The sequence below is a fragment of the Grus americana genome, chromosome 4 (assembly GCF_028858705.1).
Source record: "Grus americana isolate bGruAme1 chromosome 4, bGruAme1.mat, whole genome shotgun sequence".
Classification (NCBI taxonomy): Eukaryota; Metazoa; Chordata; class Aves; order Gruiformes; family Gruidae; genus Grus; species Grus americana.
Window position 1 is genome coordinate 42,904,102 of NC_072855.1, and position 24,303 is coordinate 42,928,404.

Genomic DNA, 24,303 nt, shown 5'->3' on the forward strand with positions numbered 1-24,303 from the left:
TTTAATCACAGGACACCAAGGGAATGTATGTCATGTGCCACTTGAGGTTTTGAAAATGGGTGTGTATGTTTGAGGACACGAGCCCAGCTGGGATTCCTCAGTGGTCTTGTCCGTCCTGTGCATAGGGAGCAATTTCGGAATGAACTTCCCAAACCTTGTCCCAAGCAAAACTAGTTCGTTCACTACAAATCAGTATGTGATTATGCACATGGGATGGACAATACACTTAAGACTTAGGATGCATTGCCATTTTTTTAATCCTTGATTTTGATGGGACTGTTCAGATACTCAGGGCCATTTTGACACTCTGGTTCTGTTTAGGTAAAGACTCAATATGTACAAGATGAGTAATTAGTCATTCAGAGTTGTTTTCTTACTACTGCAAAGTATTCATATACTTTTCACAAAGGAAAACACTTCTCTGTAGGAGATAGCCTTATATTGATTTATTATGAAAGTTTTGATTAGCCTGGTTGATTTCTTTATTTCCTTTCACCTTGTATTTTTAGTAGGGGAAAAAAAAAACCTGACAAAATCTCATGGTAAATATGTCTTTAAAGGAGGCAAAAATGTTACCTTCAGTGTATCATCCTGTGGTTTTGTGTGTGCTGTTGCAATTTTAAGAGAGTTAGACAAGCCATTATGATGAAAGAAGGTAATTAATGCTGTTTAATTTTTGTTTGATAATCATTAAGTTTAACCTAGGTCATTAAACAATTCACAAACAATTTCAGTCCTAGAGACCCCAAAAGATCCAAATTGTTAGGAAAGTTTAGTCTACGTAGCACAACACTCGATTAAACTATTTTAGATAGTAATGAGAGCATGCTTTTTTTAGGATATGTTCCTTATCTTCTTTTGCACTCTGCCAACCAGCTTTTATGGATTATAAAGCTGGAAGTTTAAATATAGTCCAGACCATTAAAATGGTGTTGCATTCGATTATAATGGCTATAATTGCCTTAATTATGTAAATGAAGAGTCCTTGCCAGTCTTATGATACATTAAAGGCTTTAAAAGTGTGTCACAGTCGTTCTATTGAGAATAAATAACCGAAGAGATGCAGATCGTATGCTAAGTGTCTGGATCAGCATTATCTTTCTGTTCATGCAATGGATGAATAAGCTAACAGGATGCAGCTATGTTTGTGTCTCAATTACTGATGCGATGGTAATATTTTTTTTTACTGATACTATTTTTATCCCATCAATATGCAGTTACATTTAGAAGTGTTTCATTGCTCATCAGTGGGAGATAACTGCTAGAAATATGCTTTCTTTATCAGGTAGTTATTTTAAACTAGTTTATTTGCCCCTTCTGCTTATTTTTGAAGGTAAAACCTGGTGCCAATTGTATAACCTACTGCCGAGTTATTTTGTCCTGTCAGAGCTTATTGGATAGTGAAGCTACTTGAGATCCTTGGGAAGCTCAGGGATGGACTGATGGTTCAGTAGTGTTCTGAAGGAGTGCTGGACCAGTGAGCTTCACTGAGTTGCCTACAAGTAGGATGTAAACCCAGTGGTATTGAGAGAACATGTGATATCCTATTCGTGACAAGCTCTCAATAACAGCAGCTGAATCTTTAGTGGTTTAAGTTCCTGGTTACTTCACATCTACATCTGTGTTGTCTATGCTCCCTGTGAAATAGTCGCAGTATCACTTTCCTGAAGTGACTTTTAACAGCTGGTAGAATTTTGATAGTTTCTTTAAAATATCAAAGTCCTTTAAAAGCCAGGGATGAAAAAGTCTGTCTTTGGCAGCATTTGTTAATGTTTCTGTACTTAGTACACTGAAATTGACAGAAATAAAATGTGCTAATGACAGAGTTAACATCTTGGTGATATGATGTCATTTTCTGAATTGTTTTTTGTTACTTTTTTTTTAAGATGCAGTTTGGATCTCAGGCAAAAATTTAAACATTTCTTTTTTGAAGCTGACCTCTGTCATGAAAAATTAATTTCTACTTAAGCTAACTTTAAGCATATATGCCAATAACTTATTACGCAAGAACAGAATTTCACTTGGTATCAGCATGTCCTTACTTGGTTACACAATTTCCTCTTTCTTCCAATAATTAAAATATAATCAGTTCTTATACATAAAAGTATAAATTTTCAATTAAAAAACTTGCTCACCTCTCCTGAACGTGCAGACACAACAATACTGATTTACTGTTTCACTTTTTCTTTCTTTGCGTAAGTATTTGACCTCTCTTTCACAATTGAGAACCATTGTTCTTTTGCTTGGTGTAATGTTTTGAGGCACCAGTGGAACAGTTTATGTGGCTAGTGCATATTCACTGATGCACTGAAAACGTCTTTCTGTGCAGTGAAAGCATGATGACACTTAAGCCATGTTCACATCATCTGATTATCCTCCTAATTTCAAGCTGTGATAGTCTCTAAAAGTTTGAAAAGATGATGCAATGCTAAAAAGAGATTTAACAGTGTACCTCCCTCTCCAGGGCAATCATTATATGCTTCTGAGTGTTTGTCTTTGAAAATACATCTTCCTCTTGCTTCAAAAAAAACCCCAGCCTTATTGTTTATGCCTAATTGTCATTTTATAGTTTTCTCCAAATCCTGCCAGCTTTGACTCTTTATGACAGTTACTATAGCTTCACTCAAAGTCTTGTTAAGAAAAGTTAAACAAATATTTGCTACTATCATCATGATCTAAATCTATTTCAGGTGATCTATTTTCTGTGTACTCTTGATGAATCAGCATTATCAAAACATATTAATAAAATTATTAGATAGACACTCTGGATCCAATTATCATAATTACCCAACTGTGTTGCTTTTTATCTGCTTCACAAAATACAATAGTAATTTTATTTTTTTTCTTGATATCTTAGTTTTATATCCCAGATGCAGGCTACTTGACATGTCAGAAATCCTCTAAATAAAACACTAAGGTCTTAATGGAAAATAAAAACCCCAACTTCTTCCCTGAAGGCACCAAGATCCATGAAATTAGCTGTGGCATCTGTTTTAACTGTTGTTCCTGCTGATACTGCAAGATCAAGTTCCATAGCCACCTTGCATGCAAGCATCAGCAGTTGTTCAGTTGTATCAAATTGTAAGCTTTGTCTCATTAGTATGGTGGCACCTTTATAATAGTCTGAATGCTAAATGAAAAGCATTGTTTTAAAACTTAACTACCCCCTAAAATTACGTGTCTTTGAAAAACGGATTTGTATTGTGATTTACTAGTAATGAAATGTTTTTTGTAGAAAAATACCTAATCTTGTATTAACCATTGATAATAGTGCAAGGCAAGTCTGAAGAAATCCTGGGTTGATATATATTGAATAACAGTTCTTGTCAAAATGGTTTTCATTATTTATCCTGTTTATAATAGAGGTCTGTTATAAATTCGTGAGATTCTTAATAGCAGGAGAGCATGAAACATGTAAAGAGAAAGTTGTAAACCCAGCTTTAGGGGAAACTAAGTAATTAAGATAGTTTTGTTCTGTTTTGTCTTTTCAGCAGGATTGTCTCCTTATCTGAATTTAGGTGTAGGTGAAAGTTTTAAGCAGGTTTATAACACAGTTTACTATGTCTCATAGGAATCTCTTTTTTTTTTTTTTTAATCTAGTTTTCTAAGGTCAGTATTTGAAGTTGATCACCTTCTGTAGTATTTCTGTATGCACAGCTTAAGAGGATTAAACGATACCTCAGAGGCTGCTAATACACTGTATTATTTAGTTACCTTCTTTCTAAAGGTTTAACTTCAGATGGAGGAGTACAAAAAGAGCATGTCGTTTTAACAAAGTGAACAGAGTACTACTGCAGCTCAGAAAAACAAAGAAAATAAATTACTCTTTCTGCTCTTTTCTTTTGCACAGATAAAGCAATGGAAAAATACAACAGAGTAAAGTTTCAAATATATGAAACAGGCACAACTTGTTGCTAATATTTTTGTCCCCAGCAAATTCAGGAAAGACCAACAGGCCTTGCTCTTATCACCTGTCAAATGAAGTGATAGGAAAAAGGATAGTAACAAAATTAGGATCTCAGTTTTTGTGTTGCACCCTATTTGAATCTAGCCAAGAGGAAAAAAAAAAAAGAGTTGGTGCAAGTATATCCAAGTCACTTGGGATGTTTCTGACAGTTTAACTAGTCATTGGATCAGAATTGCACTTTATAGAAAAAAGGATACATAACATTAGGAAAGCAAGTTTAAAAAAAAAACCCTACAGATTGGAATCATTTGGTTTCCTTGAATTCAGGAATAGTTGTCCACCAGCTCTAAAGTCTATTGAGAGATAGCTTTTGACTCAGAAAATTATTTATACACTGAAAGTAGCCAACAGTATAAAGTGTGTCAAGGCTACAGGATGCAGGCAGTTGTCACAGACCAGCATCTGTGACTGTTACTTAGAAAAAGAAAGTCAGAAACCAATTAAGTTGTTCACAAGATTACTGTGCATGTGTGTTTATTTCTGCACATCTCTAGAATTCTCTAGGGTTAAGGGTAGATTTTGTAATGCAAGCATTGATTTACCATGTCCATAGTTGATTCAGATTGTCACTGACTGTAAGGATGAGCAGTCTGGACCTGTTACAGCAAGCACCTCCGTAGTGTTCATTTGTGGGCAACATGAATCTTGTCATGTAAGGTGCAGTGATCACTCTTACCTATTCAACCAGACTGTCAGGATGTTCTTAATGTATAGCATGGGGGGTCATTAGAAGTTCATTGAGGGAGGGATGCTATGGGACTGTGTTACGATTTAGCCCAACAGGCAGCTAAATCAACCACATGGCTGCTCACTCACTCCCCTCCTCAGTGGGATGGGGGAGAGAATCGAAAAAAGTAAAACTTGTGGGTTGAGATAAAAACAGTATAATAGGACAGAAAAGGAAGAGAAGAAGCAGAATGATAAAAGAATATACAAAACACGTGATGCACAGCACAGCTGCTCACCACTCGCAGACCACTGATACCCAGCTAGTTCCCGAGCCACAGCCCTCCCCTGTCAACTTCCCCCTAGCTTATATACTGAGCATGATGTCATATGGTATGGAATATCTCTTTGGCAGGTTTGGGTCAGCTGTCCTGGCTGTGTCCCCTCCCAGCTTCTTGTGCATCTCTTGTGGAAGGCTTCTGCCTACTCGCTGGCAGGGCATGGGAAGATGAAAAGTCCTTGACTTAATTTTAAACACTGCTTAGCAACAACTAAACTTCAGTTTGTTATCAACATTATTCTCATACTAAATCCAAAGCACAGCAATATATAGCAGCTACTAGGAAGAAAGTTAACTCCATCCCAGCCAAAGCCAGGGCAGACTGCTTGCTTGAGCTTGTTGAAAAACATTCTCAATATTGGCAGGAATTTAGCAGTCAATATGAGTAAATATAGTAAAGGAAAAATAGGCATTTTCTTTTCTAGCTGAATTATATCCCCTTTCCTGAGAACATGCTAATTTTCTTATGTTGAAGAACTATACATTAATACCTGCCTTCTCTTTTTCCTTTTTGTAGGCTACTTTCTACTATTTTTGTACATACTGAGTTACACTTCACTCTGCAAGTCATCCTAGTGAAGTGTAAGATATTAGTCCTAAGTTGGGGTAAGAGAGTTAGGGTGAATGATAAGTGTTAAGTTACTCAGTGATCTTAAATTGTTTGCATATTTTAGTTTGTTGATATTATTTGAAGTTACATCAGTCTTTCACATAAAGATTTGTAATAAGTGATGCCAAATGTTGTAAAGATTGAAAGTAAAGTTGGGTTTGTGGTTTTTTCTTCCTTTTTTTTTTTAATTTAAGCTCTTTCTAAATTTCTCCAAAATACTGAGAGAGGTTTCATATCAGTTGTGTTTTGTAACAACAGACTGATCTGACCATAAGGTCAGGCTTCTGATTTGCTGTATTTCTCTTCTCAAAACCAGAAACAACCTGGGGGGAAGAAAAAAGAGATGGAAAACTTTGCTTAGTGTGAAAGGAGTAAGGAGACATGAACACCCTTTTTTCTCGAAAATGACCTGTGCAACCAACACAGAGAATCTGAACAAAGATCGAGTAAATAAGGAATTAAACTACACTGTCACTTGAGTTGATCTTTGTTGAGTTGTTTGAAATAGTCAATAAAATGCCTTTGCTACCATACTTTCATCAGGCTACACTCCAATAGTACAGAATCACAGACTAACAGAATGGTTGAGGTTGGAAGGAACCTCTGGAGGTCATCTGGTCCAACCCCCCTGCTCAAGCAGGGTCACCTGGAGCTGGTTGCTCAGGACCATGTCCAGGCAGCTTTTGAGTATCTCCAAAGATGGAGCCTCTACAACCTCTCTGGGCAACCTGTGCCAGTGCTCTGTCACCCTCACAGTGGAAAAACTGTTCCCTGATGATCAGAAGGAACCTCCTGTGTTTTGCTTTGTGCCCATTGCTTCTGGTCCTCTCACGGCACCACTGAAAAGAGCCTGGCTCCATTTCTGTTATGTCCTCCCTTCAGGTATTTATGTACATTGATAAGATTCGCTTGAATTTTCCTCTCCAAGGTACATGGTCCCAGTGCTCTCAACATTTCCTCATATGAGAGATTATATTGATCTACAAAAAGTAAAGCAAGAAATCCACTTTATAGTTGGCTAACGAAAGTTGTCTGTCTCTCATAATAGAATCTCATGATTGTTTTTGTCATATTCAGGGATGATTAGTGAGACAGTTTGGGTTAGCTGTGAAGACCTGTAGAAGAGAAGAGAAGAAGCTTAAAAAAAATACTCTGAGAACTATATATATCTATACTTAATGAATACTAAACTTAGTTCACTCTGCTTCTGTGTGCAGATGCATGTATTCCTCCTTTAGCCCAAGTAGAGAGAAAGAAAGAGTCTGGTCTCACATTTTTAAGGAACAAATAGAGAAATGTGTGGCTTAGCATATAACATGAAATGTAATTGTGAAAATGATTTATAGCTCAAAATATATTTATCACAAAAGATTATTTGTCATTTTAAAATTGTGATGTAAATCCATACATTTCCTAGAAAGCTTGATACAATTTCCAGTTCTTCTAGATTTATATGTTAACTTACATCAGAGTTCTTAATTATAAATAATGTCTTGAAAAAAAAAAATTAATTGCTTACATGCACCCACAATGCAAAAGTCTGTAATGCTTTTTTTTTATATATATATATATAATCAGCTTTATATGCAAAACACAAGTACATCTTTCCCAGTAGCAACTAGAACATTGAAACATTCTATGGAACTGAGCATTGTGATTTACTTTGGAGGGTAACGTAACCACATACAAGAAATATGGAACAGTATAATCATTAGTAGTAGTCTAGGTACCTAATGTATTTTCTAGAACATGAGCTCATAACAAGTGTTTGCAAATAATAAAGCCTCCAAAACAGCCTTTGCTTTACATCTGTTTTAGCCACAGTGATGTAACATTCAATTTAATCTGACATAAGCTTTTTAATAGGGTAATGATTTATTCTTGACATTTGGAGAAAGGACACAAGGAGCCTCAAAAGTAATTTTTAAATTCCTAGCCATATATATTTATATGTAGAAGAATGTTGACTATACACAGCATAAGGATAAAATTATACTGAATTTCATTACTGCAGAGGTAATCGGATAATTGCCAAATCTGCTATTCCTTGTTACTTTTGCTGTACCTCTAAGCAAGATTTCTTCAGACTGGAAGAATGCCCCTTTTGTCGTTTAGGATTATAATGGAAATAGAAACGCATATATCCATTAAGAAGGCATTTGCAAAGAGATTGATGGCATGGGCACGCATTTCTTAAGCACTAAGCAGACGGCCAATGGATATGTGCAGATCAGTTGCACTGCATATGCCATGAGTCTGGTGCATCTCAGATGCTTACAGCTTAATGACTTAAGACTTGAATTGTACACTCTTCTGAGACAGCTGAAGATGAAATGGCCTGGTGAGAGCTACTGCTCTGATATGATCTGAAATTCCTTTTTTATTCCCAGAGTTTTGGGGTAGATAAAAAACAGAATTATAAAATATGAAATATGGTAACCCTTGTCATATATAGTTCAGCAGTTTGTTCCACTGTATGATGTGGGGACAGACATGAGTCATTCTGTTATATAAAATAAAAGGTGAATAAAACCTTCTTATCAAACATTATAAATGCTCATCAGTGTTCTTCTGAATGATGAAAAGTTCCTTTTGCAGTGGAAGTCAAAGAGTAACTATGAAAACAAAATGTGTCAGCCTATTGTGGTCTTCGTAGTATAACAAGCAGAAGATACCGAGTGTAAGCTTTTCAATAATATAAATGAATACTCTAAGACAAAACAGAATCCAAAGTAAAGAGTTTAAAGTCTTTATTTTTGGCGATACTGATTATTGCCCATATCTTATTTTTTATCATCAGTCTCTCAGTGTTAAACTGCCTTTTTTTTTTTAATTTGCAAATACTTAATCCGTGAAATATCAGATCATACAAAAATGGACATTTTCCTAAAGACTATATTTCCTTCTTCCAATGCTAAAAGGGAAGATATTTAGACATGGACTCAAAAATCGTGTGTATCTGCATTTATTTTCTTTTTAGTGATTGCATGAATGTCAATCAATTAATTTAGATTAAAATGCTCAGCATCTTAACTGTCTGTAAAAAAAGTTTTACATTTTAATATTTTTCAAAAAAAGAATACATATTATTTTTCTCTAGAACAAAATTCACTCAGCAACAGTATGATAATTGTAAAACACATTTTGATACAGAAATATGTTCAGAGTGACAAATATTTCACAGAAAGCTTTTCAAGACCAAAGTGATTAAATGGGACACCTGTATTACGTGTTGTACAAGAAAATATAAAAAAGCATGTGGCTTATTAGCTCTTGACACTTCAAAATGTGAGGGACTAAAGAAAGAAACAGCTTAGAAGAGGGACAAAGGTAAAAAAAAATAAATTTGATTAGCAAGGAGGTGATGATTCTTTAATTATGCCTTTGGCTTGGGAGCGCAGTTTTGTGCCCACCAGGCAGGTGCTTGGCTGCCTCCTGTAGAAAGGAGAGAGGAGAGGAACTCCCTGGGTTTTTATGTATAGATTCAACCATATATTTATGTTCCTAACTTCTGCTGAAGAGCTTACCTATTTTTTTGTGTGTGGTAAATGAGAAACAAATAAAATCTAGATACCTACTGTACCTACTTGACCACCTTTCAGAGAGGTTTTGGAGAATTTGTGTGAATTGCTCCCCTGTGGGCTGTTATCACTGCCTATATCCCTAGGAAATTTCTTCTGATTATCATCGCTGTTGAGTGACTGAATAATCAGAGGAGCTGTTGCCTACGTCTTCTTCACAGGTGATTGACGTCAATGTCTTTTGAAAATGCCATGGTTTCTGCTTCCTTGGGATCATTGTAGGTCCCTTCCAACAGAAATAGCCTATTCTATTCTAAGTCAGTAGGCATTATTTTAATCGTATTTCTAAGTTATGATTCTACTTATGAACCTGTCCACTTGTTTAACAGATTTGCCCAAAATAGGATATAACATGTCTTGAGGCATCAACAACAAAAATTCACAAACTTACTTTTTAGTATATGGAAGATAAATTCTCTTCCATGGTTTTTAAATACTTTTTTTTCTTCTCACCCTGTATAGGAAAACCAGTTTCTTGTAAAATTTAAAGCTTTAATGAGTTTTTTTTTTTTCTTTTTTGTTTTTATGTTCTACGGCTTAAACGATGATGTTACGATACCATTTTAAATTGCAAATGAAATGCCTTTGGGTTTGGCGGGCTGTCTGTTCTGGTTGTAACTTCTTGTATCAACTTGGAAATGATAGAGTTCAATGTAATTTTTTCAAAAAGAAATCTTTCCACAGCTCAAGTTACTGGCTAATTTCAGAAATTACTAGTTGTTGTACTGAATTTTTTTACACAGAAAGTTAGACTAGATTACCATAATGGCAACTGCTGGCCATGCTACATCATGTCTTGCAACAAATTTATTTAGTCATCTTTGATTCTCATTTTTTCACTTACGTATGATTATCAGTAGACAACGCTTTCAGCTGTCTTTGACTTTTTAACAGGTCTTTAGTCAACTGTGGCAAAAGCTTAAAAGAGGTTATAACCTTTTTGCATACACCACGGTCCTATAATCACTGCAGAATTAGTGGTGATGCTTTGAATGTGTCTGCTCTCTGCTGCTGCTGTCAGGGCTGAGCCAACAGAATGAATGCTGTGCTCTTCAGCTGGTTCTGCACAAAGTCAGATTATCTTTAATAAGATTTAAACTTAAAGTATCAATAAATGTAAACTAATTAGGTTTTCCATTGAAGAAGACCAGCAACGCTCACAGCCTGTTCTGCCAACATGTGCTGAGGTGCTGGTCTGTGGCATCGTGGCAAAGGAGCACGTATGGGGCCTGCTGTTCTCTGTCCCTGTCTGTGATGAAAATCAAATCCTTACTCCATTTTGGATTTGTATTCTACAGGCTACAGTAGGAACTGTTAACCCCCTCCCCCAACACCCTAAAAACAAACCTGCAAGTGTCTTAACATGATAGGAAACAACCAAGCTTATAAGTCAAGTTTGCTCAGATGTTAAATCAAGTTAAATCAAAAAAGCTGCACAGTGGTCACATTTGAGTTGTCAAATATTACTTAAAGTAATTTTCTGCTGATCTAATACTGTAATTCAGTAATTACTGTATAGTATTATTTTAAATAAAATTATTCTCTATACTTAATGACCTTTTCAAAGTACTTACTACATCCAGTCCTACTTAAAACAATAAAATCATAAATTAATCTTCCAGGATTGACTTTATAACAAAAGAACTCTGTGTTGTGTACAGTATGTTATAGGATTATGTTATATTTATTCTTCCTCATAGTTACCAACACTTATTAATCCATGAGCAGCCATAGAAATTTTTTTGTTGCAGGAATTCAATATAAAATGAGAGTAAACCAGCGTTTTTCAATGTAAGTAGCTTGCATATTAAATAATAGCAATCTTGGCTTTTAAAGTAGAAGCATGCATTGACAATATCCATTTGTAATACAGATAGCAACGACTGAATAAAATGCCAAGTCCACTCAGGTATTCAAGCAATAGGCACACTATAACCTTCAAATGACAACTGTCAAACCAGGAGGAAGGCTGGGCTTTGTGAAACGGAGTAATGAAGTTTTTCATATTCATTGAAGGGAAAACTGGCCTGACTGAAATCAGCAACAAAGCTACCACTAAACAGAACCAGGATTTCTGTTTGTTTAATGAAATAAGAGCTATGGAGTACCCGCTACTCTGCAAGTAAATTTTCTTGGTGGTGGTACCTGCTGTTGAACCCAGTAATCTCTGTCTCCACACATTTGCTGCGCCTCAGCTTCACCTTGCTAAACAGGAATCTGCTGTAGTCTGCAAGTCATTGAGGTGCAACAGCAGCATCTTGAAACCAAGGCAATGAGCCATGCAGACAGAAAAGCAACGTCATTCTGAGCTCAGCACGGTGATAACAAAACCACGTGGTTTTTTGACCGCACTTGGTTCATGTGTGACTGTCAGTCCCTATATCTTTAAAAACTACCTGGACAGCCTAGTGATCCAGCTCGTCCAATAGAATATAATAGTTTCTCAGGACTCTATAGTGCCATGTTGATCTTAATGGTGGTCACTGTTGAAGGAAGACCTGCGGTTATAATTTTTACTTCGTGTGACCACTGAAATTCAGATATCACTGTGTTATATTTCTGCACGTTTCTCTGTAGTTAATGATGTATTTTCAGGAATACAAAATACTTTTAAGAGCATAGCCTGCAAAGGGCAGAAGAGAAACATGCATGAAATTGAAGTTCAATAGCATAAAATATAGCACTATCTGAATAATAACTAGAAAATTATGTTAAAGATCTTTAGAACAGAAGAGTCTATGTGAAAAATTGACAATTTCACGCTATAAATATTTGTTACTGCCCTTACTAGGATATCTTCAAAACCATTATCAGTAGACATTTGATTATTTCTTAAAATAATTAAATACTTTTTTTTTTTTTTTTTTACTTTTAAAGCCTCAGCTACTGATGCATTCTTTTCAGACTTCTTTCTGACCAAGTACTGATGTCACTGACAGTTTAAACAGTTTCAGGAATTTTGCAAACAGTATAGAACAGTGATGCTGTTCTTAGGGGTAATAGTTGTTTCAAAGTCTCAGATGCAGTGGTGAAGAGGTTCACAGTTGATGACATTTGACAGTTCTTTTCAGCTGTAGGCAGTGGTGCTGATAATCAGCACATCCAGTTCAAATACCTTTCAGGCTTTATGATTAACAAGCAAAATTATAAGTGAATAGATTACTGTCTGGCATCTCTAATTGTCCATACTCTTTTTGTCTGGAAAGGTCCTTAATCATCATACAGAAAAACAATGTACATTCTTACTTGTATGGATGTTGTCTACAGTACAATACATTTTATTGTATAGATTTTTTTCCCTGAAAAATAATGTCATATTCCTTTAAGCAAAAAGGTTCTATTTTTTATTTTCTTTCAGTGGACTGTAACTTATGAAATGTCATTTTTCATTGCAAAAAATGCCAACAAAATTGTTTAAACAACCACCAAGATGTCTGTTGATCAGTGTTAGCATTCCTGTCTTCTTCAAAGGACCAAGCAGTTGGTCTAGACTGCAGTGAAATGGGGATGAAATTCCAGCTGGACTGAAATCAGCAAGAATTTTACTACTGATTTCAATATGATGAGAATTTCTTCAGTGTCAGAAAATATGCCAGGATCCTCAACATACCCTAATATCACAAGTTTGCTTAAAAATATTGTTAGTAATATTAGCTTTGTTCTGTTCTGTGTACAAATGGTGCTGATTTGTGCCTGCTGTAATCAGCTCCTTTCAAAAACTTGTACTTGCAAAATAGCCATGCAGATAGACTGCATGCAGGTAGACTGCAGTCCTATGCAAATAGATTGCAGCTTGAAAAGAAGCCTTTCCTAAAATATGTCATGATACCGAGACTGATCCCTCATGGTACTTGGTTTGGATCTGTCCTTGTTTAATGTCACAGAGCACCTCGGTTTACTCTGTGTATTAAAGATTGTCTGTAACGCTCCCATCTTATATGAGGATTGCAAACATGTAAAGGTGACTTGATGGTTTTCTTTGGAGCTGGGTCTGAGAATGACCATTTCTTATCTGTGCTTTGCACCAGATGAGTTGATGGCTGTACAGGTAACATTGATATCTCTCAGAGCCAAGAGAAACAATCGGAAAGTTGGGTGTCTCAGTGAAGACTTAGACACGTTTTAGGAACTTAGGAACAGCTAGTTAATGTTAAACTAGCATAGTATTTTGTATTCAGTGTATTTATACTCTTTTGTTTTAGTTTTATGTCTAAAAGCATGACTGGATATATTATTTTAATATTTGTGGATTTTTTTTTATTACATGCACCTTGGGTGGAGGCCACCAAGAGAGAAACCATATTAGTTTTCCTAACTGTATAGATTCATATCTGGCTTTGGAAATCCCTTGTGCACAAGTGGTTGGAGACCAGGCAAATGCTGCTTCTGTTATGTGCTTCACTACGCATCGACTTTTTCCCATACTTGGAGATTGAGTATTGAGCTAGATGAGCCTTTAGTCTGACATACCACTGTCACTCTTACATTCTTCCGTAACCCACACAGACCATGTCTTGTTGGAGGCTAAGTTTTGAGAAGTTGGTTCCAGTATTTATAGGCCATATCCATTTTACTAGAAGAAAATGACTGGAGACACTGTCTGTTTACCTGGCTTAAGTAATCAGTAGAGTCTCATGCACAGTGATACAGAATTTTACCGCTATCCTGTTGTGTTGACTACAGAGCGATTTTTTAATAGGGTTTGCAACTTGTGTTCCGTAAGTTTACCTTTATGGGATAGCAAAGATAGTGAATAGATTTCAGGAGGATCTTGATCAAGCAGATTTTCTCTTTGTCCTTTCATAAAAGTAAAGCCTGTATTTCCTTGAAATCTGCAGATAGTCAGAAATGATCGAGTTCTGCATTACTTACCCATTTAAATTCTGTGAGCTCCAGACATCTCTGAGCCATGGATCAAGCAGGAGGAGAAGACATACCATGAAAGTATTGCTCTTACTGCCACACCTGTAAATAGCTGCTCTTGGAGACAAGACATAAGGCTTGACAGAGTTTGGTCTGACCATAGGCAGCCGTCGTTATGCATTGCTCTGCAGCCACTGAATTGTCATTGTTAATGATGGGATGTTACTGTTTTGCTGCACTTGCTGTAGTCAAAATTTTCCTAGTTTCCTTTTCCTGTCTAGTAAGCTCATTCTCCCTGCAAAGGAGGTTAATGGAATACATTCACTTGCAGTTTTACAGGTCTTTCCTTAGTTTTTCTTCCTTTTGCAGATTTTGTGATTGAAGCCTGGTTTTCCTTGCTGACCGGTTCAAATTGTAATATATACCATAGTTCTTGTTCAGCTACTACAGTGTTCCCAGGAACACCGTGCATTTCCTAGATGCCATAGGGGGTCTATAGTTAATCAGAAGAATACACTGAGCCATTTGGAGACTAAACATTCATCTTAAATGCCATCAATTCTTCTGGAGAAAGTTTATAGATTTCTGAAATCTTAAGTGGCAGTGTTATAACTGGATTTCCTCAACATTGTATTTGGTGTTATTGCAAGTCACAAAAGCTGCTAAGTCTCTGATGGCCTTGCACATTAACTTCACTGAGTGCTTTGATTTTGTTAAACTTGTATGGGGTCTTCTGTTGCCAAGTCAGATAACTTGGTTTCTATTTTTGGTGTCTCAGGTGACAATTTTTTTTGTCACTGTGTTTAAGAAGAGGTCTTTTAAAGAGTTTCAGAGTTATTCAATACAGCTGGTCAAATGGCAAATGTCTTCTATTTCTTCCCTTGTAGTCTTTTTTCAGTTTAAATGGAAAGGTTATATAGATGAAGAACTTTCTATTTTCTTGCTCACTGACATGATACGTTAGAGCAGAAAAGCATAGTTTAAGCTTTCCAAAAAACACTTGCTGTTGCCAGGTTCAACTGAATGCATCGACTGTGATCTGTAATGGCAAAACAGAAACCCTGAGGTAGAATCCAGTCATCTCAGTATATCAGTCAGTATAACAGGTTGAAAAAACTAAATATTTTGATGAAAAAAGGGAAATCTTTCTCGGTGGAATTTTTTTCCTCTTTCATTAATTATGTATTGACAATTTTATTTTGAAAAAAAGGTGCCAACCTCTGGAAGTCTTATTTTCTCTTCTGTAGAAAGTTGAAAGATTTACAAAGGATAAACTTACACATATTTATTTAATAACTGTTTTCTGATGAAGCAGTTTATTAGGATATTCACTTTGATCTTCAGCTTTGCAGTTCAGTATCTCTCCTCAAGAAAGGTGTTAAATCTGTCCCTTAAACTAAGAGAGCACCCAAAATGTATTTCTTTTCCAAATGTCATGCCTTGCAAAATAGTTCTGTGACCAGTAACTTGCTCTGGAGCCATTTCTTCTTATACTGAACATGACATGGTCTCCATTTCTGGGACACAAACTTGGGGTGAAGGAATACGGGAGAGCATATAAGGCTGTATTTGCACGGTCAAATGATGTAGCTGATTGGTTTGCTCCTTGGCTCTTGTCCTTGGGTATCCACACTATTAGTTCACCGCCAGACTCTCTGCTGAGGTAAGGTAGCTGTTCCCCTTTCAGATGTACCTCTGGGAATAATTTTCTCCATGAACTTCTTCCTGCAGACTATATGAATGATAAAGCAGCAGATTTATAGTTCTTTATCTTGCAAAGTCTCCCAGTGGTGTCCTGTCAGACTCCAACATTTTCACACACCCACATGCCACAGTAGTGATGCTTCTCATGTCCTTCTTACTTACAAAAAAGCACTTTGAACAAGTTTGCCCTTACTCTCCAAAAATAATAATTCTACTTCAGTAGGATCACTGCCAGTAATGCAGAATTTTTGATTTCAAAGATGTATAGGAATAACCACATTAGAAATTACCAAAGCTAAATAAATTCTTATCTCTATGAATATTCATAGGCATCTCATAAAAATTCTGTGATCTACATCAGACATTCATGAACAATCCATTTGGTGTTGAGTGCATATACTAGCAAAACATAATTGCACTTTGCTAACATTTCATGTATGCACGTGTAAACATTTCAGATATTTGCACCCTAATCATATCTTTTTAAAATCCCTACTTTCTTCATTTCTCCTTCAACTTTTGATTAGTGAATGTGTGTGGAGGCACAGCTGCAGATTACATTTACTTAACTAGAGTTCTGATTTCGATGAGGTGGTGGTACAGTGTAGTAGAGTTTGCATCTCATTGCATGCGATTCCTGTGCCCGGAGGAGTGGGTCCTGCCGTTACATTACTGATTTAATGGATTGACTGCCATAGCTCTCTTCAGTAGTAGAGAAAGAGCTTGTCTACCTGTGATGGCCTTGCTTTAGGAAAGGCAAAAATAATTAGCTAAATTGGAGTGTTTCCACCCTCTCAGTCCTCAGTAAGAGGTCTACAGGCAACAGTGCTCTTTAATGCACAACTTTAAGTGATTAAGAGCAATGTTAGTGATTAAGCATTCAAGAAGGACACACAAACAAATGTTTAGCATATGTACGGAGTGGTTTAAAGCATCGGATCACAATCTAAATACGAGAATACCAATATTAAATCTGTAAGACTTTAGTGGGATCCAATGTGATGTAAAATTCTTTTATGCCAGATACTTACAGAACAGAGTTTAGTTAATTTCCATTAGTTGGTGTTTGTTCAGCCCAAGGTTCAATTCTGCTGTCCTTCCTTGCAAGAGAAAAGGTGCAAACCAGCGGATAGTCCTACCAAGACACAATGGTAGTTTTCTCTCCCAATAGACAGAAAGTTCCATTGGTCCCTTCCAGGTTCTGTGCGCATAATTACCTGGTGTGGTAGACCTTTGAAGCCTCTTACCAGCACAGAACATTTCTGATTTCAGAAAATGTCTAATTTTAAATATTGAAATATTTTACATATGTATATATATTTAAATTTTCTTTATAAAGAGCATTGTTCAATAATCTTTTTATCCTTGTCTACTAGGTTTCAAGGGGTTTTAGGTCAAATGCAAAAATGTCTTTGTAGGACCCTGTCAATCTTGTCTTTGAAAGGAAGAAAATGTCCTGACTTTGTACCAGAGCTGTGTAATGCTTTCAGGAATCCTTGAAACTGAGTTCAGAAAACTACCTCACCTTTGGGGTATGGTTGGCCGGAAAGCTTTCACCACTAAGAAAATTGCTTTTCTGTCCCTATTTGATACTTTCCATATCTTATATTATGTGAAATACTGAATTCAATTGAATATATGAAAATATTTGGGAATGAAAATATCTTGGAAGATAGCACATTACAGTGGAGTCTTTCCTTGCTATGTAACTTTTTTGCTGACTATCTGGCTTCCTAAGTATGCAATTTACAGATTAATAACATCACTTTAATTCTCAGAAATTAATAGCTCAGAATAACAGAGCATGATGAGAAATGCTAACCACCACTAAAGGTTAGCAGCAGTTAGTCAATATATATGGCTTCCTTTGCTGTCCTCCAGAAAATAAATTAACAAATCCCACAATAGGTCTGTGAAACTTCTGACAGATTAAGGAATTACTATCGCCTCATCTAATTGCAATGTTTTAGTAAGCTTACGTATTTTAAGTTGAAAACAGTATCTTAGCACATAAATACTATATGCTATGGTTACTACTATTTTTCCTGCACTCAGAAGTGGTCATTATAGTTAAATGTGAAGTCTTTAAAACTGTGAGGACACAAAAAGATCAGATGTATTTTATGAAAATGTAATTTAATTGAAATAATTTTAAATTTTATGAAACATTAATCATGAGCGGAATGTCTGTATGGAACATTAATTTGAGGCAGTAAGAACAAGCAGCTGCAGTTCCCTGATATGGTATCTGCAGCATTTATATTAATTATCTCATAACATAGACTAACTGAAGTAGAAAATTCATTATGCTTAGTTAAATAGTAGGGAAATCAGAATGCTTTTATTTGTTAATTTCAAGGTATCTTGCTAAAATCATAAGCCCTAGAGGTAACAGATGGCTAATAAACTTCATGAACTTATAAAAATAGAAATACACATATGAAGTTTTTCAGTTTACAGCCTTTTTTTAAAAAAAGTTATGATTATACATATGGGACTGTGAAAAGATGACTGAAATGACTGTCCCATCCTTTAGTTACAAGTTTGAAGGGCTTTTTGTCCTTCTGCCAAATTTATTGGGTTTTGCAACCACATTTTTTTTTGCCATATGTTATTCTTCCCATTTGTGCCAGAGATGTTACTAAGCTAGAAATGCTGCCGTGTATTGCAGGAATTGGAAGGCCATTTGCATACAATCTTAGTTCTGGTGTTCTTAGACATTTAGAGTTAGCTAAACAGGGACTAGCTCTTTGTCTGGAGCCAGGAATTTTCAATTTGAGCAATCAGTTCCTCAGGGTTAAATTCATAAACCTATGCAGAATGGCAGCCTTACAGAGAGTACTGACACTGAGTAGGTACACTTTATGTGATGTTCCAGTTTACTTTAATAGATACTGTCTTTAAAGACAGCACTGAATTCTAATGGCAGTATTAGGGTTATCACATTTTCACAGAGAACCCTCTGGAAAAGAAATACATTTATATGCATATACTGGATGTGCAGTTAATCAGAGCATCGGAGATGCATAAGATTTACAGCGCAGCCATACAGCAGTACATGAATGGTAGGTAAAGCATTGAAAGGGCATCAGACTCCACAGGCATCAGCTGCGGGACTGCTCTCAATAATCCTTCTCACAGTCGAGTCGGAATTGCTGCTGTAACCAGGTTTCTGTATGTCTAGCAATCCTGGACAGACGGGTGCTATTCTGAAGTTTCAGCATGAGAAAATGCTCTTGTACTTTTCAGGGAAAACAGTACAGAGTTACAAGATAGTGGTATATTGTTCCTTTTAAGAGGAGTGGTCTTTCATATAGTGTGGAACCTTGATGTGAGTGGCACGTTGATCACAGGACATGAATGACTGTATGCTGCCCTGAGCAGCCTGATGTAAGTAAAATTGCTCTTAGCAGAGGGTAAGACTGACTGACTTTTGGAGTTCCCTTCCAGCGTAAATTATTCTGTGACTTTGTGATCACAGGCAGTGATTCCAACACATACAAAAATTTGAGATGATCAGAAGTCTTGCTTTAGCACACGCTGATTGGTTTTACCCATCTCACATGGAGTAATTCCTAGTATGCTATAAGAGGTGATTGATGTGTACCCTGTTCTTCAAATTGTCCATATGTTGTCCATATATTTACTTCTTGGTTATTTTATTATATGCATGAATTTATGAATATAGTTCTGCCCAATTGCCTGAGATTGTATGTGCTGGGGATGATCTTCTGCAGTTCTGGTTGTAGAGAGTGTGTGTCTTGAAAAGGATGATAGGGTTGTGTGGCAAGCACAACCACATCTTGTGATAGTGGAGTACCACATTGTGTCTTGGAAGAGTGCCTTCTGGCAGGGCAAGGTACTTCACATCTCACTCTGAAACAAAGCCTTAATCTTTCTCCTACAACTTAATCCCACTGACCATATCATCAGTAAATTATAGTTTTCAGGCTAACTATCCATTAGGGGATTTGAGAATGGAAGTGTCATATTATGTTATATAAAGACTTTAGGAAGATTTTGGCTGCAGGGCACAAAAGATGACAAATCAATGGGCGAGTTCTACACTTACTTTATTATTACACTTAAATTACTGTTAAACTGTGTGCTAATAATTTCTTTAAGTTTCTGTAGCTTCCTTCACAGTTGTCAGGCCTTCTGCTCTTAGAATTGAATATTGAGCTGAGGTCTGCTGCTGAAATAGTATGTGAAAGTATCTCTTTCCGAAGTAAACAAGAGACACAGGTTCTGTCTACAGCCTTGTGGTCCCATATATTGTTGTGAATGTTGTGTGGGGTGTGTTTATTGCTGCTTTTTTTTTTTTCTCTAAATCACTTTTTGACCTTTCACTTAACAAAAGCTACTCCTTAATACAACAGTATTTCAATGTGCTTATTATGTCAATATGGTAACTACAGATAATTTTTCATATATATATTTCTGTGTGTTTATATAAAAAGTATACACTGTTAAAATAACTTTCTGCTATGTCAGAAAGCTAAGACTGGTTTAAATGTGTTACGGAATTAAATCTGTTATGCTAGTCCAAAAATATGTTCTGCATGTCTTTATAGTTTTCAGTAGCACTATTTTTACTTCTTCATCAATTAGCTTGAGTTGAAAGGCACTGAAAGAACACATGCTGATTAGCATTTTCAAATATTCTGCTTCCAATCAGTAAATTATATTCAAATGCCAACACAAATTGTAACATTTACTGTATGTGAAAACAAATTGAACAGTTGGTTCCACCTAACATTTAAATAATATTTACTATAAAGATATTTCTGGTTGTGGTACCTATAAGTTTTCAGATCCCTTCATTTTTTGCATAGGCATGTATGTTGGTTTTAAAAGTCAGTCAGTTTTTATTACTTCAAATGACAGGAGCCTCCAGTAACCTTTGAGCTAGTGACTTCATTTTACCCTTTACTAATTCACTTAATGGCTACTAGAATTGATTGTAATAGCAGGAATGTCTTGCATTGGCATTAGACAAAACCAGAAGTACTTCTTGGCAGGTTCTGAGTGGATTCATGTGATTTAATATGCATTTTTTGATTACTGTCTAACCTTCTACAACCTTTATTGTCTGTCTTTTGCCATTAAAGATTCATCTCCCAGTCTATCAGGTGAAATAATAGTCTGAATAGATCTGAATTACCTCATCTTGACCTATTTTAAATCAGTACAGACCAATGTGTACAATAATTTCAGCAGCATGTATCTTTAGAAGCTGATCACTGTGACAAAAACTCCCTAAACATATTCTAGAATGATCAACCCATTAACTAATACAATTTTTCATCATATAGCATAACCCTGAGCAAGCACGTTTCAATGGCAAATAATGTTCTAGTGAACAGACTGTTAAGCTGACCCTCTCTGTTACAGAATACGTGGTGTGTTCACATAAATCCCTGTGAATTAAGGTGGAGTGCTGAGGCAGGTACTGTACTGAGACAGCACACAGATAAGAAACAAGGCCAAATGTAGACATTTTCAATTAAATATACCTGAATTTTTTTTGTGACTTAAAGATTTTACTTAAGCATAACTTAGGGTTACATTGTGCAGCCCAGCTCCTCTGAAAAAAAAATAAATTGTGTTTGTATCTGTGATGTCTGAATATTGTTCTCTGCTTCTTAGGACTTTCTGAAAGCTACTTTTTAGACTGAAGTCTTTTACATCTGTTCTGTGTTCATCTGAATGTCCTTGAGAAGTTGAACAAAACTTACTGATAAGTTTCTGTGTGAGTGGGAATTTGCTTATTTTACTATTTTAAAGATTATTTTGCTACTTCTTTCCTTTTTATATGTCAAAACAGGAACAGAAGTCTGCAGTGTGATAAGTGCTTTTAGAAAAAAACTTTTGTATAGTTGAAGTTACTTGACATTCAAAATCATATCTTTAACATGTGGAAGATGTTAGAAAGGATTTTACACTTTTTTAATAACCCATGTGTTAAGACTCTTCAGTCTGTGTATGTATGGCAGACTCGATACATGGAACATTAAATGGGATTCTTTCTCTAGTCCGAGGCCCTCGGTTTACTCAGAATGTACAAATACTGCCTTAGTCATTTTGGCCACAATATAGAAATATGACTTTGTTATGAAATGAAAAGGGAGGGAAAATTCCATAGTAATATAATATTATATTGAGAAGTAATGTGGAATATGTGTACTAATTTAATATAGAAATGCTCAAAGAGCTGATAACAAATAAAGCTAATATCTAAGCACCACCATTTTTTATTCTTTGAATGACCTGACATTCTGTTATTTTATTCATATATGTTAATTTTAATCATATATGTTCATAGGCACTGATACATGTGGCAAAAAATCAATTCACTTTTTAGCATTACTTCTATATATGCAGCTGTTTGGTTTTTTTTTACTGGACTGAATGTGTGAGCAATTAGTCTATACACATATTTGTGTGGCCAGAAATACCTCATTACCAAAAAATTGCCTGTCTGTAGTGACTCAGGTACAACGAAGTCATTGCTGGCTATCCTTTAAGTATGTATTTTTCATAAATGAATTTACTAACTAAAAACCTGTGAAAAAATGGAGGTAGGTTTCTCTAATTTTTTGATCAGCTCTGCTCGCTTTATGCTTCTTAAATAAGACAGTAACATATTTAGCACATGTATGATTTTGATGATGAATTCACTGATAAGTAATCTGAACTTTGTATATTTTATCATCGTGCTATGAAAATTGGATGCTTCCTACTTTTAAAGTTTAAGCAGAGAATATTTTAATTTCCAAATAATTTTAAAATCATTTCAGACGTGAAAAGTATTCCCTGCTGCCTGGTTCACTGAAATTGTAAGATGTTTTAGAAAGTAAATAATCTCACCCCAGGCCGACGCACAATGTAACGCCGTTGTGCTGTGATCAGTCTACTGCTGTACAAGCCCAGTGCAAGGTATTGGTGAAAGAGGGCAGAGACTGGGGTGGCAGGCTGCAGCGGGAGCAGGATCCTGGCCCGAGCAGCCCATCCCACAGTGTCCCTGGAGACGTCTGTGCTACTCCCATGGAAGAGATAAAGTCGTGAGCCAGAAGTAGCGCCAGTGACAGCCGCTTTCCTGAAGCGGTCATCTGTGCCCTGTACCTGAGACAGGGATGGGAACGAGAACGGAGAGCTGCTACACCCTGTCCCACACCTCCTTCCTCCAGCGGCTGCGTGTTATCCAGACATTGGCCCCTTCTTTTTCCAGGGCAGGAAGCATAGGAAATTGAGTGGGCAAGCAGTAAGCACGGGATTTTCTTTTTAGGAAGGGAGTGAAAGGGACAGAAGAGTTTATCCAAAAGTCTCAAAACAGTGAATCCTCCCAACGTCTCAGTTAACCTTGCTTGACATTAAAGCTGACAGGCCCATCACCACCTCCCAAAAGTTCTTGTGCTACTTGCCAGTCTTGCTTTCCCCCAATGTTTTTCTTTTATTGCTGAAAATATTTTCTTCCTGAAAATAGATTTTTTTTAAAATTGGACTTTTTGCAAGATGGTAGGACTTGAGACAGCTCTGTTCAGCAGATTGATAGAGAAACGTAGATAATCTTAGGCCATATGTATTATTCAATAGGCTATTTGAAGTTTGCACTACATATATGAGTACTTAAGGCAAAATTTCCCCTAGACTGTACCCAAGTATGGTACTTACCTCGTAAGCTAGAAATTACACTGTTTTCATGACTTGAGAATAACTGCTCGATGTGCCACTTACACTTGTTTTGGGGTGGTGAGTAGTCTGATCAGATTGATCCAAATAAAAAAAATGTTAAGGTGTTTGAATCAACATTAGAACAAGCAGTATTCATGATGTATTAGGTTATGGTAGCCCCTATTCTTATGTAGAAGTTTGAACCATAGTTGTAAAGCACAATTGTACAAAAAGCTGTGAAAGAATAGTATTGATCTTGAATTGTCCTGGAATTTACTTTTAGCTATTCATGCATACTCTACGAAAACACTTTAACGGAAATTTGTAAAATAGGATTTCTGCCGTATGACATTAGAGTTATATTCAGTTTTGCAATTTGCTATACATATATATGACAGCTGGAGAGCAGCTTCCAGATTATTTTCCTAATGTAAGAACATGCAAATAAGCTAATACGTAATTTCTGGTTTTATGTGTTTATAACTGAACATGGAAGCAGGTCCATGCAAGGTGGACTTTTTCATTCACTATGTTAATACTAATTAAATTTATTTGGAATATGTTTGAAATATCAATCATAGTGTATTTAGAAGTACAGTAGTTGAAGCAGTAAATATACTTAGCCCAAACCTGAAAATACTGAAAATTTTAGAGATTTTCTAATTCATAAAAATACATCATTTTAATTAAGAAAATAATATGCACATTTAATGTTAAGAAGTTTACTTTGTAGATGCCACATAAATTGCTACTTATATAAAATATACTCAAAAGCACCACTGTGCCTGAAGAAAGAAGTGTATGTGGTTCTTTTCTGTCAAGTTTTGGCACACATGTCTGTGTTGAGGTAGGACCAAACTGGGGCTTTACTACCTGATTTACCTTTGGGAACTGTCAA

The 24,303-nt window shown here is 36.0% G+C and overlaps 1 protein-coding gene across 2 annotated transcripts in view; it reads left to right on the top strand.

The window, feature by feature from the left end:
- Positions 1-24,303, top strand: part of SPOCK3 (SPARC (osteonectin), cwcv and kazal like domains proteoglycan 3) — a 212,811-nt gene that overhangs the window by 161,643 nt on the left and 26,865 nt on the right. The window lies entirely within an intron of this gene.